Source organism: Ictidomys tridecemlineatus, chromosome 3 (genome assembly GCF_052094955.1).
Source record: "Ictidomys tridecemlineatus isolate mIctTri1 chromosome 3, mIctTri1.hap1, whole genome shotgun sequence".
Lineage (NCBI taxonomy): Eukaryota > Metazoa > Chordata > Mammalia > Rodentia > Sciuridae > Ictidomys > Ictidomys tridecemlineatus.
In genome coordinates this window covers 178,769,223-178,781,846 of record NC_135479.1, presented here as the reverse complement: position 1 = coordinate 178,781,846, position 12,624 = coordinate 178,769,223, and positions in this window count along the sequence as shown.

Sequence of the window (12,624 nt, the reverse complement as noted above, 5' to 3'; positions counted from 1 at the left end):
GATATGTGAAGGTAGCTATTATAATGAAATTTGGATTTAAGTTGTCTTTAAAAACAGATGATTTTGAAAGAAAATGAATGTGCATATAAAATAATTTTTTATCTAGTGAATACTTTTACATACTATAATGGATTAATGACCTAGGGACTATTTTAAGCTTTTATATATGTTCATTTAATTCTCATATTATCTCTGCAGGATAGTATGTAATGATCCTGATAAAGAGAAGGAGTAAGAAACATAGAAAAACTATGCATCTTCTTCAAAATCCCATACCTCATGAGTCGGAAACTTTCACAAAGATATCCATGCATTCTGGAAATCATTGACCCCACAAGGTTAGTATTTTATCATTATTATCATGATTATAATCAGTTATAGTCACTATAATATCAAGTGCTTTATTATCACTAAAGGATTATTTTTCATCCAGCAGTATGTTTGGTATTTACAAAAACTTTTCAATTGAACAAGTTCAGTACTATTATTCCCATTTTACAGACTGAGGGTGGGGAAACACCTTGTTGCAGAAAGGAAACAGCAGAGATAGAGCAGGATGCTCTGTGATTTTCAAGTTCACAATAATTTTACAGATTTCCGATACTATGTCACTACACTAAAATTTGTTATCTATAAGATACCGTTGAATCACTCAGTCTCTCTCTTTCTCTCCCCCTGTCTTTCTCTCTCCCTTGCTCCCCACCCCTCATATTCATACAACACACCTTAGGAAACTATAAATTAAATTAGGTTAATATGGCTGTGTAGTATATAATATTTGATGAGCATAAGTTTACATAATAGTTCAATACAGACCCATAGATATAATAGCGATGGCTTAAATTTAACATCTAATCTTTCAGAAAATATGTCAAAGAAATTCTGGGTTTGCAAAATCATGTCGCTATATGAAACAAACAAAAAACTAATGAACAGTCTGTTTAGCTATTTTATTTCATTTATGACCTATTAAATTCACCTTAGCTTAATAATTTTTTATGAAATTCTAGAATCTTATTTATATTGTTTAAAATGATTGCACATATTAGATTTGTTTTAAAAAATGATGGATAATAGTAGATATGATTTGGCATTATATCATACTTTCCAGGGGATTTAAATTTAATTTATATGGTAGAGAGAGACAGCCGTCTACAAGTCTTTGTTCTCTCCTTCCATAGAGGGGAGTTGTGTCTGGAGGTAGCTTTCAAACCAGGGACTATAGTTACTTAGCTCTCAAAGGTTGACTGATTGTGACATAATGATGTTCATCTTTAAGATTCCTCATTGCCTCTTCCAAAGCCATATACCTCATTTTATATTAGTAACTTATATATTATTTTTTGCCTTAAAAGAACCCTGGCATTATGTAAGTTTCAGAACCCACAGTATTTCATAAATTTCATAATTGTACCCTCTTTATTTTCCAGATATAAATACTAGTGCTAATCAAAATATGGCAAAATAAAGTGTGTTTGAAATTTTGAGCTGGGATTTTTTAAGAAGTGAGATGTGAGATGGTGTGAGGGGGAAGAAAAAAAAAGAGAGAGAGAAATGTGTCACAGTAGATTGGGTAGAAAGAGGTGATGGGAGGGGAGGGGAGAGGAGGATAGGAAGGGTAGCAGAATACAATAGACACTAGTATGGCCATATGTATAAAAATGTGGCTGTATAACCAATGTGATCCTGCAGTCTGTACACGTGGAAAAATAAGATTATGTACCCCATTTGAATCAAATGTATGATATGTCAAGATCATTATAATGTTTTGAGCAAATAATAAAAAAATTTAAAAAAAGAAGTGAGATGTGTTTCTTCTTGATGTTCTCCCTTCTGGATAAATTCTAATGCCCAGGGCATCCATCAACTTGATTTTATAGCACAGAGATTTACTATTTCCCAGCAATAAGAACACCCTGTTGGAGTGCTATGCTAATAAGAAATAAATTTCTATTTTTCTAACCCCTTGAAAATTGCAGTTTACTTGTTATAGAAGCATGCATAACCCTAACTAATAGAGGCTATGATTATTTGACTTGGGTTGAAAATTATCATCTAAAATTAAATTAAGTGGATTAAAACATATTCCATATTATAATTGAATGAAGAACATAGAAACTCTTAAAGAAATAGTCTGTTTCTCAATGGCAAAATGACAAGTTTCATGAGGAAGCTGAACACAAAGGATAGGCTTCCTTTTCCTGGTCATACACGGTTGGCATGGAAGGACTGCTGTCTGTGGTGAGGGAGACTGGATATTTTTGGATAAAAAGAACATTAGACATAATAAAAACCACGAAGATATGATAAAATGAAACACTAATAAATAATAACTTTTTATGTTGTATGCTATAAGGCCTTGAGGACTGGCAAACTGAAGCTTGAAAATTGGTTTTTCCTCTTACAATTTGTGCATTCTAAGGTGAGTTTCTTAATTAATCCCCATGTCTTTTTCCTTTATCTTATCCATGGAATGATTTCCTCTTAGCCTTTGTCTTTATTGTCATTGTTGCTGTTAATAGTGGTGGTATAGGTGGTATTGCGGGTGAGAGAAAGACTTGAAGACATCATGTTGTGTGTTGGTATAGGGATTGGAATGTAGTAATCCCCAATACAGGCTAAGAAATTTTCTTCCCTTAAGCTCATAAAGAAATTAAGTGATGTCCAGATACCTATTTGGTTATTACCATTTTCTGTCAATAGAGAAAATTATAATTATTGTCTTCTCATAGCACAGTTTGAAAATTTGGAGATAGTGCTTTCTTGAGCCAGATAACACATGAAAAGATCTCCTGACTTCCAATGGAAGGTCCTGAGGGAAAGAACCTAATACGGTTATAAAATGGCAATATTTGGGGGCTGTATTTGTAGCTCAGTGGCACAGCGCTTGCCTAGCATGTGTGAGGCTCTGGGTTTGATCCTCAGCACCACATGTAAATAAATAAAATAAAGGTCCACTGACAACTAAAAAATATTTTAAAAATGGCAATAATTGTGATCAAAAGATAAGTAGCTTACAAAAGATTGTAGAGGAAGAATCAACTAATTTTGCTTTGTGAGTACAAGGAAAGAAATGCACAATGTTAGATAATAAAAAGTTAGAACAAGGGCATTCCATATGGAGTGACATACATACACCATGGAGTCATGAAAGCTTTCAGGGAGCTAAAGAATTGAAAAGATTCAGGGGCCAAAACAGAAAGAAATTATGTTCACTCCCTATGAAAATAGCAACATCAAGGAGGCATTGAAGGACTCCAGATAAGAGACATGTACTGAGCAGGAAAAGAGAGAATCTGGGTCCAGCAGAATACACTATTCCCTTCCCCTGGAAAGCATTTTTTTTCCCCTATAATCTTCCTCCAGTTATTACTCAAGGGCCACCTCCTTCAGGAAGTCTCCCTTGCCCACACAGACTGAGTTTGGTGATGGTTATCTGAGTATTTATTGTGCCTGAGCTTCTCTATCAGAGCATTTCTCAGGCTACACAGAGATTATTAAGACTATGTGAATTTTTTTTTTTCCAAGTGACCATCAAATACAGTGTCTGGCAGCATGGAAATGAACACAGAATCAGACAGGAATCTAGGAATCTTAGGACTAGGTGAAAATGAATTTAAAAAATAAAAAGGAAAAATAATTGAAATGAAGAGTAATGAGGAAATGAATTCTGCAAGCAGAAGCAGTACAGGGAACTCATGCATGTTGGCAAGCACAGGATAAATATTGCAAGTTGGGGGGTATAGTTTTATCATACAGTAAAGTGAAGGTGACAACCTGGAAAACCACTTGAAACAGATTGAGGTCCTATCATTTAGAACTTTTAATTCAAGGATATGATTTTAAATATTTATGGTAAAAGTAATAGTAAGTTTCAGATTTTGTTTCCAAAGAGAAATGACATAAAGAGAGCTATGCTTCTCAAAATGACTGGCAGTGATAGATAGGAAAGATCGAAGAACACATTTTCTATAATAGGGGGAGTCCAGCTGAAAAACTCTTATACTGGGCAAATGTATCATTCATATCACTAACCTAAGGAATCAGGAAATATTTTACTCAATTTGAAGGCTGGTGGGGAAGGCTCTTATACTCATTGTAAGAAGTACCAAATAGGGTTATGTGCAAACAAATGCTATGTTTACAAAAGGTGAAAAATAAATGTGTGTCTTTGAAACTCTATTGAATTGACTCAGATTCTTGTCATTTTCCAAATATATATATATATATATATATATATATATATATATATATATATGGTTAATAGTATTCATTTATGGCTTTTTACTGCCAAAGTAAAAGTTTGTATACTGGAATGCAGGTAAATTTATGAAGATGGACTATGTCAAAAAGAAAAAGACAGAAATACCCAACTTCTTGATCCTCTGCTTTTCTCCCCAAGAAATCTCTGATTAAAATATGTAATTATAAGAGTAAAGGTGCCTCTTCCTTTAAGGTCAATATAACTTTAACATTCCTTAAATGTTCGTTTAGATTAAGTCAGAAAGCCTACAATGGGTAATGACAAATTGGGTTGGCAATTATTTGAATCTGATGTTTTTGGATTACAATTAAGCAATAAGGCATAAGCCAAGGGTGTGCTACTTTCAGATAACACACTTCTTGGAAAGTGCCATGAGGCATAAGGGGCAAATTAGAGCCTCCATTGAGCTGCAAAATGTGTTATCTCTCTGCAGCACAACTCTCCGAGTTTATTAATACCATATACATCATGTTAGATGCACAAGTTGTATATAGATTGATTGTAGCATGTAAAACATATGTTTAAAACATGCTTACTCTTGTGGGCTGGCAATGGCTGCTGATTTGGAAGCATTAGTCTTGACATTCAATATCAACTGATAGTGAGTGAAAGACAGTGACTTCACCAATGGAGCATTATGAGCCTGGGAATGTGTGCCCAGGGAGCTGGGGACCACCCCCTCACAACAATCCTGTGCATTTCAATCGAGCTGTTTAAGTGATTTCTTTTTTCCTCCAATTGGCACTTCTATGCATTCTTTTTTCTTTTCTTTCTTTCTTTCTTTTTTTTTTTTCAATGCTGGGATCAAACTCAGAGCTTTGTACATACTAGGCATGCGTTCTGCCACTGAGTTACATCTCCAGTCCAGCAACTTGGCACTTCTATATTTATGTAAATGAATGAAGTAAGGTAGTTTAAAGTGATTTTTTAATGTGGAGCTTTTTGTTCTTTCCATATCATTTTGTCTGATTTTCATAACTAGGCTGCCAGGTACTGGCTTTGCATTTGATTGACGGAATGTGATATCTAGTTCAGCAAACATCAAACACCTTGGCACTTCATCCTGGAAGATGTTTTGGTAGTTAAAGAGACTGTGTTGGACAAAGAATCCTTTAAAGCTGGCTCTTTCTTTCTCCTAGTGAGTACCACAGTGAGATGCACCAGGAGAAAAGAAAGATCCATCTTTAATCTGTGCTGTTGAGGGAAATCAAAGGGAGTGAATTAAAACCAAGAGTAGCTTCTTATGCTCATTGGAGAGCCTTTTTTTTTTTTTCTCTGCTCCATTTGATATAACAAATAAGATCATCAAAGTAAGTCAAGCACAGGTTTGGAACCCGCTGCTCCTTGACCCTGGCTTCCTCCCTGCTTGCGCAGCCTCCCCTGGAATTTCTTATGATGTCAAATCACAAAGCTACATGAAGTGCTCATACCCCAGGAGCATAGAGGGAATTTTATTTTTAGATTCCTTTGCTGTTACTCTAGTAAAATAATATGAAGTTCTTTTATGGCTCCATCTCAGTTTTGATAAATCTGCTACATTTCAAAGCTGAAAAAGGGTGATAACAAAAATTTTGTCCAGACTGCCTCTAACCACGAGGTCATCTTAGGAATATCTGTAGAGCCTCAATGGCATGGTGCCAACTGGTGTTCACTGCTGGAAGTTATCGGGAATTTCACCCGACCTAATAGACATCTACCTCCAGATGTATTACATAAATTATTTCATACAATAGGCATTTTCTATATAAACTTATGGGCATTGAAAGTTAAGGCACTTAGAGCATCTAAGAGGAGTGCGGGAAGAAAACATCTTTCATCACATGTTCCTTAAACTTGTCATTCTTTTCTGAACTTTCGGATAATCTTGTTTCAATTGCAAATTAAACAGAAATGGTAAGAATATTAACATCAACATCATCATCAATATTCATAGTAACAATAATAATCAGTTAACAAGGCAAACTGGTTTTTTATTGTTATTTTCAACTTTCTCATCTCCACCCCTCTTCCCACCATGGTATTTAGATTTTGCTCATCTAGAAAAAGACTCACCTCTATGCTTAGATATTTCAGTCTGGGGAGAGGGCAGAATTATATATTTGGAAATAAGAAGTATAAATTATGAGAGCAAAAAAGAGAGATATTAGGAAGTGGTTTAAATCTCATATTTATTGATTTATTCATTTAATACATTTTAATTGTGTGCTTACGAGGTGCTAGGTGTCCTTCTGGGCACTAAATGTGCAGTGATGATTTTCAAAATGAATCATTTGTACTTTTATACAAATCAATACATTTGCACAAAGTTTCTAATAAATGATTTTTAAATATTTAGCCTTATTTAAAACTTAGAAAGCATATTTAAAAGTGTAATATATATCTTTATTGAGGGCCTACTATTTACCAGGATTTGTACTTGAAATTTCAGAGAATATTGACCATTAGCATAGTTCTCTGCCTTTCATAGAATCCAACAAGAAGAATAAAGCTGTGAACTCAAATATATAACAGATTGAGAACTATGCCTTGGGATGAAGGTAATGATTGAGCGCCAGGACTCCAAGGAGGCCCTCTTGGACTCTAGGCTTTGAACACACAGAGAGAAAAACAGCGCAGCAAAAGCAGAGAACACCACAAGCACTTTGCAGGAATAGCTGCTTGATTTGAAGCAGAGTGTGTGGCTGATAAAGGAAAATCCACTTAAGTAAGGCTTGCAGGGCTCTGCTTAGGACCTGACATAAATGCCAGGTTAATCTGTTTATGTTATCCTGTTACTAAATGGCCAAGAGTAGAAGCCTTCTGAGAAAGGTACTGTCTTGGTCAAAGGACTCTTTTAAAAAAATAAATCTAGTAGATTATAATTTCAGGGTAGAAAGAAATCGAGGACAGAGTGAGCTACCTGAGAAGTTCTTATAATTATAATCCCAAACCTCAGGCCAGAAAGGACAAGCAGGCAGCGGCAGTATCCACGGTTTCTGTGGGATGGCTCTGGGACACGCTGTAGGGAGAGAAAGCAAAACAGAAGAGAGGGGCTAAAGGCAGAGACAAAAAGAATGACTACTTGTTGTAAGGGTGATGAGTGATTGAAAAGGATGAGAAATCAGCCACGAAGACGAGTGAGAAAAAGCTCCTGAACTTGGCAGACTCTGGCAGTCAACAAGTTCCGCCACTCCCTTCTGAAGCATCCCTCCTGTTTTTTGAATCTCATCTCTTTCATCAGCTGTACCTTCTAATATTTCTCCCACCACTTCTTTCAATAGCTGTCTTTGATGCATGGCCTCCTCTCACTGTCTTCTATTAGAATTCTTTTTTTTTTTTTGAGCTCAGAAAAGCATTCAAGTGAAGTCAGAAAGTTAAGTTGCCTCACTTCATCCTTAACCTTAGTATTGGGCACTAAACTCCAGTTCAAAACATACTATTCTTTATACTAGTGGATTATTTTCAGTTTGTTTAGCTATTATTAAACAGGGATCCAAAGGGACAATTATCTTGTTTTTATTTTTATTTTTTTGTTTTGTGCAATGGCAAATTTGCCATTGTTGTTTTGTTCATATAATTGTAGAGAGTGGTATTGATATTAACTTTTGCCTTAGCATTATTTTTTTTTCAAAGACTCCTATACATCCTTCATCATAATCATCTATGTCAAAAAGAAAGAAAATACTCTCTTATCATGATGCAACTCCACAAAAGTTAAATCCACATATGTCAATTAAAATAACGACACTAGCAATGAATCATTACTGTTTTTACATACATGTGGTTTTTCCCTTTCTAAAGAAGCATCGCAATTCTTCTTTTAATCATTATATTTCATGCTAAGCAACAAATCCAGATTGAGCTGCTTTACTGACAAGATTATACAGATCAGACAAAACCAACTTTCAAAGTGGCATTTCAAGGAGCTGAACTCACCATCTTTAACAGATCATGGCACTGGGGCCGTAACACTCATGTTTAAGAATAAAGGCTATTCTACAATACAACTGTTCTTTATTTTAATTTGTGCCTCTGATGCTTTATGAAACACAAGGTCATTTAAAATTAAGGATAAGGCATTTTTTCCATCATTTCCATTTCATCATATACAATTTCTGATCACAATATAGTTTGCTTAAAGCTGCAAATCCTTCAAATTATGGGGTTTGTTTCCAGCCTGCTGAGAGGGAAATTAGATATAGAACTTCTGTCTCCTGTTAATGTTAATGGGACTTGCATGTCTAATTCCCTTAGAAGTCCAGAACAAATGTACACTTATGAGTCAGCATTACTGGGTTTTCTAGGCCTTTACCCTTTAAAAGTGTCATTAGTCTGAATAATAGCCAATCCCTCTGGTTACTCCCAAACAAGCCTCTGCTACTTAAGTTGAAATCTTAGGGCTCTCAGCTTTCACAAATTGCCTGAATTGTCCTCAAATGCAAATGCTCCCACATTAGGCACTTTTGTTCATTTGGAAAAAATATTGAAACTCTCAAACTTTTCATTTTTCATGGTTACCTTAAAAATTTACATTGTGTGGATAATAATCTTTGAACACTGAGTAAAACGTTTAGGACTCATTAAAAACAGTACTAATCTTTATTTAAATCCTAGGATATTTATTGACTTTTTCCATGTTTCTTCTTTTAAGCAAAATTACTTGGAATGATTCTCTGTTGTTTATTCTTATTATTGAAATATATGCTTTCAGTAATATTGTGATATTCATTGCTGAGTAAATAATTGTATTGTATTAGTATTTTATATCATAGGTAGAGAAAGACATTTTGATAGAAGGGTGATGATATCAATGAGCACCAACGAGCATTTCAAAAAGACCGAAATTGATACTTTTTCCTAAATCCTATTTTAATCTTGCTGAATAAAAATAATTGAAAAAATGTTTTTTATAAGAAAACTAATGATGTACAAACTTTACTGAGAGTTATATCTATCACAGTGAGCCAGCTGTTTCTTATAACGTTGTTGCTCAACATGTGAACTCACCTGGGAACTTTTTAGAAATTCAGAATCCCATCCCTATCCTTGTCCTTCTAAGTCTGCATATTACAGAGTTCCACACATGCTTTTTCTGCATATGTAGTTAGAGAAGCACTGCTCTATAGAAGTCAAAAAACACTTTAACATTCAGATTGAAGATGTTTTTGATGCCAGGATTTTCCCATAGATTTTCATATTCTATAGAATCTGTGACCATGCCTTAAGCTATAGAAATAGACTTTTCCTCATAATTATGTAAATTTTCTCTTTACAACACTGAAAGATCTTCTCTAAAGAATTTGAGGACTTGAATAGTGTATGTTCTAAAAACATGCAAATGCAGCCTTTTGTCTCAATCAGATAATAATTTATTCATTATAATGGATCTCCAATTTAAGATGCACAAGAATAGTTATGAAATGTATAAAGTTTAGAGACATTGACCTAATCCTCAGATACTTCTGTTATATTCATCTAGATTGACATCCAGGAATTTGTATTTTTAAGATTACCCCAAATGATGTGAGATTTCTCATGAAGAAGCTTTGAGAAAAATGATCTAATGCCTAGTTTATATGCCAAGTTTGTCCTTTTCATTTCTAAAGCTGTGTGGCGTATTCCAGAGGCACCACAACTTTGCATTTTGTAGTTAAGGCAAAAAAAATAGAGGAAAACAGAAATGATGCAATTGGTTTTGAAACTTTTCAAGCATGCCAAGTGAAATAAGCCAGACTCAGAAAGTCAAGGGTCAAATGTTTTCTCTCATATGTGGGAGCTGGAGCAAATAAGGGGGAAAAAGGGAGGAGGGGATCCCATGAAAATAGAGGGGAGATCTTGGGGTAGAGGAAGGGGATAGAGGACAGAGAGACAGGGAAAAAGGCGGAAATGGACAGGAATTCACCAAATAATGCTAAGTACATATACAAATACACCACTGTGAATTTTACCTTCATGTACTCTTATAAATTACAATAAAAAACTATAAATAAATATAAGACTAGCAGAGCAAAAGAAGGAGAACAGAGGGAAGGAGCAGGGAAGGGAAAGAGCAAGTCCTGGGGTCTGAAGTAAAGCAAATTATATTGCATGCATGTCTGATTATGTCACAATAAACCCCAATATTATGTATGACTCTAATGCACTAATCAAAACATTAAAAACAAAGTCTCCATTTATGTGACTAAGAATTAATTGTATGATTTCAAAAATGCGTAGCCAAAGTGTTCTCACTGATAACCTATTTTTACATGTAAATAATAACTTTACCACTTTACTTAGTTTAGCATTTCTGAATACTTAAGAAATTATTAAAGCTGGCTTTTAAAAGTATGTTATCAAAGTAAGTGTTAAAATTAATATTATATTTGAATATTTCAACTATTGAATAAATAACAGCTCAACAACTAAAATGTTATGTTGTCAACCTGTCTGTGTCTAGGAATTATTTTCTATCAACTCTGAGTTGAGTATATTAAAGATTCATTCATTCAGAAATATTTATTGAAGCTATGGAAATGAGGATATTGCTCAGAATAAGTCTACTGATCGACAAGAGCATGCCTAGGATCAAACTTTTCAGAGAATACATGAAATTTAAGAGATGAAGAAGTTGTTTATAGAGATGCATTTGGAAATAAATGACCAGAGAAATAGAAAGAAAACAGACACATCTGAAATTAAATTAGGTTTCAACCCAAAATATAAAGATCATTGCTTTTTTTATACTTGGGAAACTTAAAAAGAATACTCAGAATTGACCCTTGAGCTAGAGACACTGTAAGATTGAAAATAATGAGCTTTTACTACAAAATATCAAAACATATGTCAGTTCTTAACTGTTCTCACATGCATACAAAGGGGTCACTGAAGAAAACAAGTCTATAACCTTGAAGTACCAAAAAGACAATGAAAATGTATGTTAAATGTAAGAAACAATAGATTTAATAAGAAATTAAACTAGGGAAAAAGAAATATCAAGCTAAAATCAAATAGATATAAAAATAAGAAATCTATAGATTTGGACTTATTGAACATTGATATATTAAATGTTGATATCCATTTGTTTTATACCGAATGAGGAAAATGTTCCTAAGGTTTGTCACTTATAAATAAAAAGAACTATGAAAGCTCAACCATATCATTATCAGAGAAGCCAAAGAAAAATTACTGTGATAAGAAAGAATAGTTAAGCAATTCCCAGAGAGAAGGAAATTAAGGCCTAAGAAGTTTTTGCTTGGCTGTGGGACAAGGGAATTAGGCTAATTTGGAGATTACACTTCTAAGGAATTTGTGGTGTCACAGAATAAAGTTACTGAGATTTAGGAAAAAATACCATGCCAAGAAGGGAGGGCAGTGAGTGAAGATAGAGTCTTCGATACTTTTCTAGTACCAGGCAAGGCCAGGAGAAAACAGAAGGCTGGTGGAAGGAAGCTTGTTATTGCTTCAGCAGAGTTTGGAGATGCAGGCCTGAAGTTAGTTGATGGACAAGATCATGCAGGATGTAGAAGCAGATGGAATCCAGACAGGGTGGGAAAACAAAGGAATAAAGGAGGAGATGTGAGGCACAGACAAAGTGTTGGTTGTAGGTTTTTCAGTTCTTTTCTGATGACTTTTATTTTTTCTGAAGAAGAAAGTAAAGTTCTTCGTTGAAATAGAGAAATCAATGAAAGTTTGACTAATGAGGGAAAACAGAAGAATTACAACTGTTTCCAGGGGAAGTAGAGCAGAGGACCATCACAGGAGAGCCAGGCATTGTTGAATTTGGAGAAGACAAAGCTATTCCCTAACATGCATGGAAATAAAGATGTTTTCATCCGTACCCAGAAAGCTATAGGAGGTTCAATTTATCAAGGGTGAGATTTCCAGGAAAGTTTTATTAGAAAGAAAATAGGTGAAAGAAGTTGTATACATAGATAAAGGAATGCTTAAAAGTTATAGATCCCAAGATCCAAGATGGTGAAGAAAGAGTTGATTCACAAAAAGGATGTTAATATGTAGTAGGGAGGGTGAAACCCAGCAGGCTGGAGCTAGCAGAAAAGTTAGAGACTAAAACATCAAATTCATCGCCCTCCTGGGCTGTAAATAGTCCATGCTGATAGCAGGATTTGGGGTGAGGAAATCTGGGGGCAAAGTGCAAAGAAGCTGATGTCTGAAGAGGCTTACAAGACGTGGTCAGTTGAAAGGAGGCAGAGGGCTTATATACAACAGGGCGGAAGAACCTGGATCTGTCTGTCTTAGTGCAGACAGAAGTGTATGTTGTTGTTACCCTCCCTGAGGAGTGAGGCATCTGGAGTGTGAGCAGTTTGTACTCAAGAAAGTAAAATCATACCCTCCAAAGAGCCTGGATATGCTGAAGGCAGTGGATAGAGAATTCTGTGAGA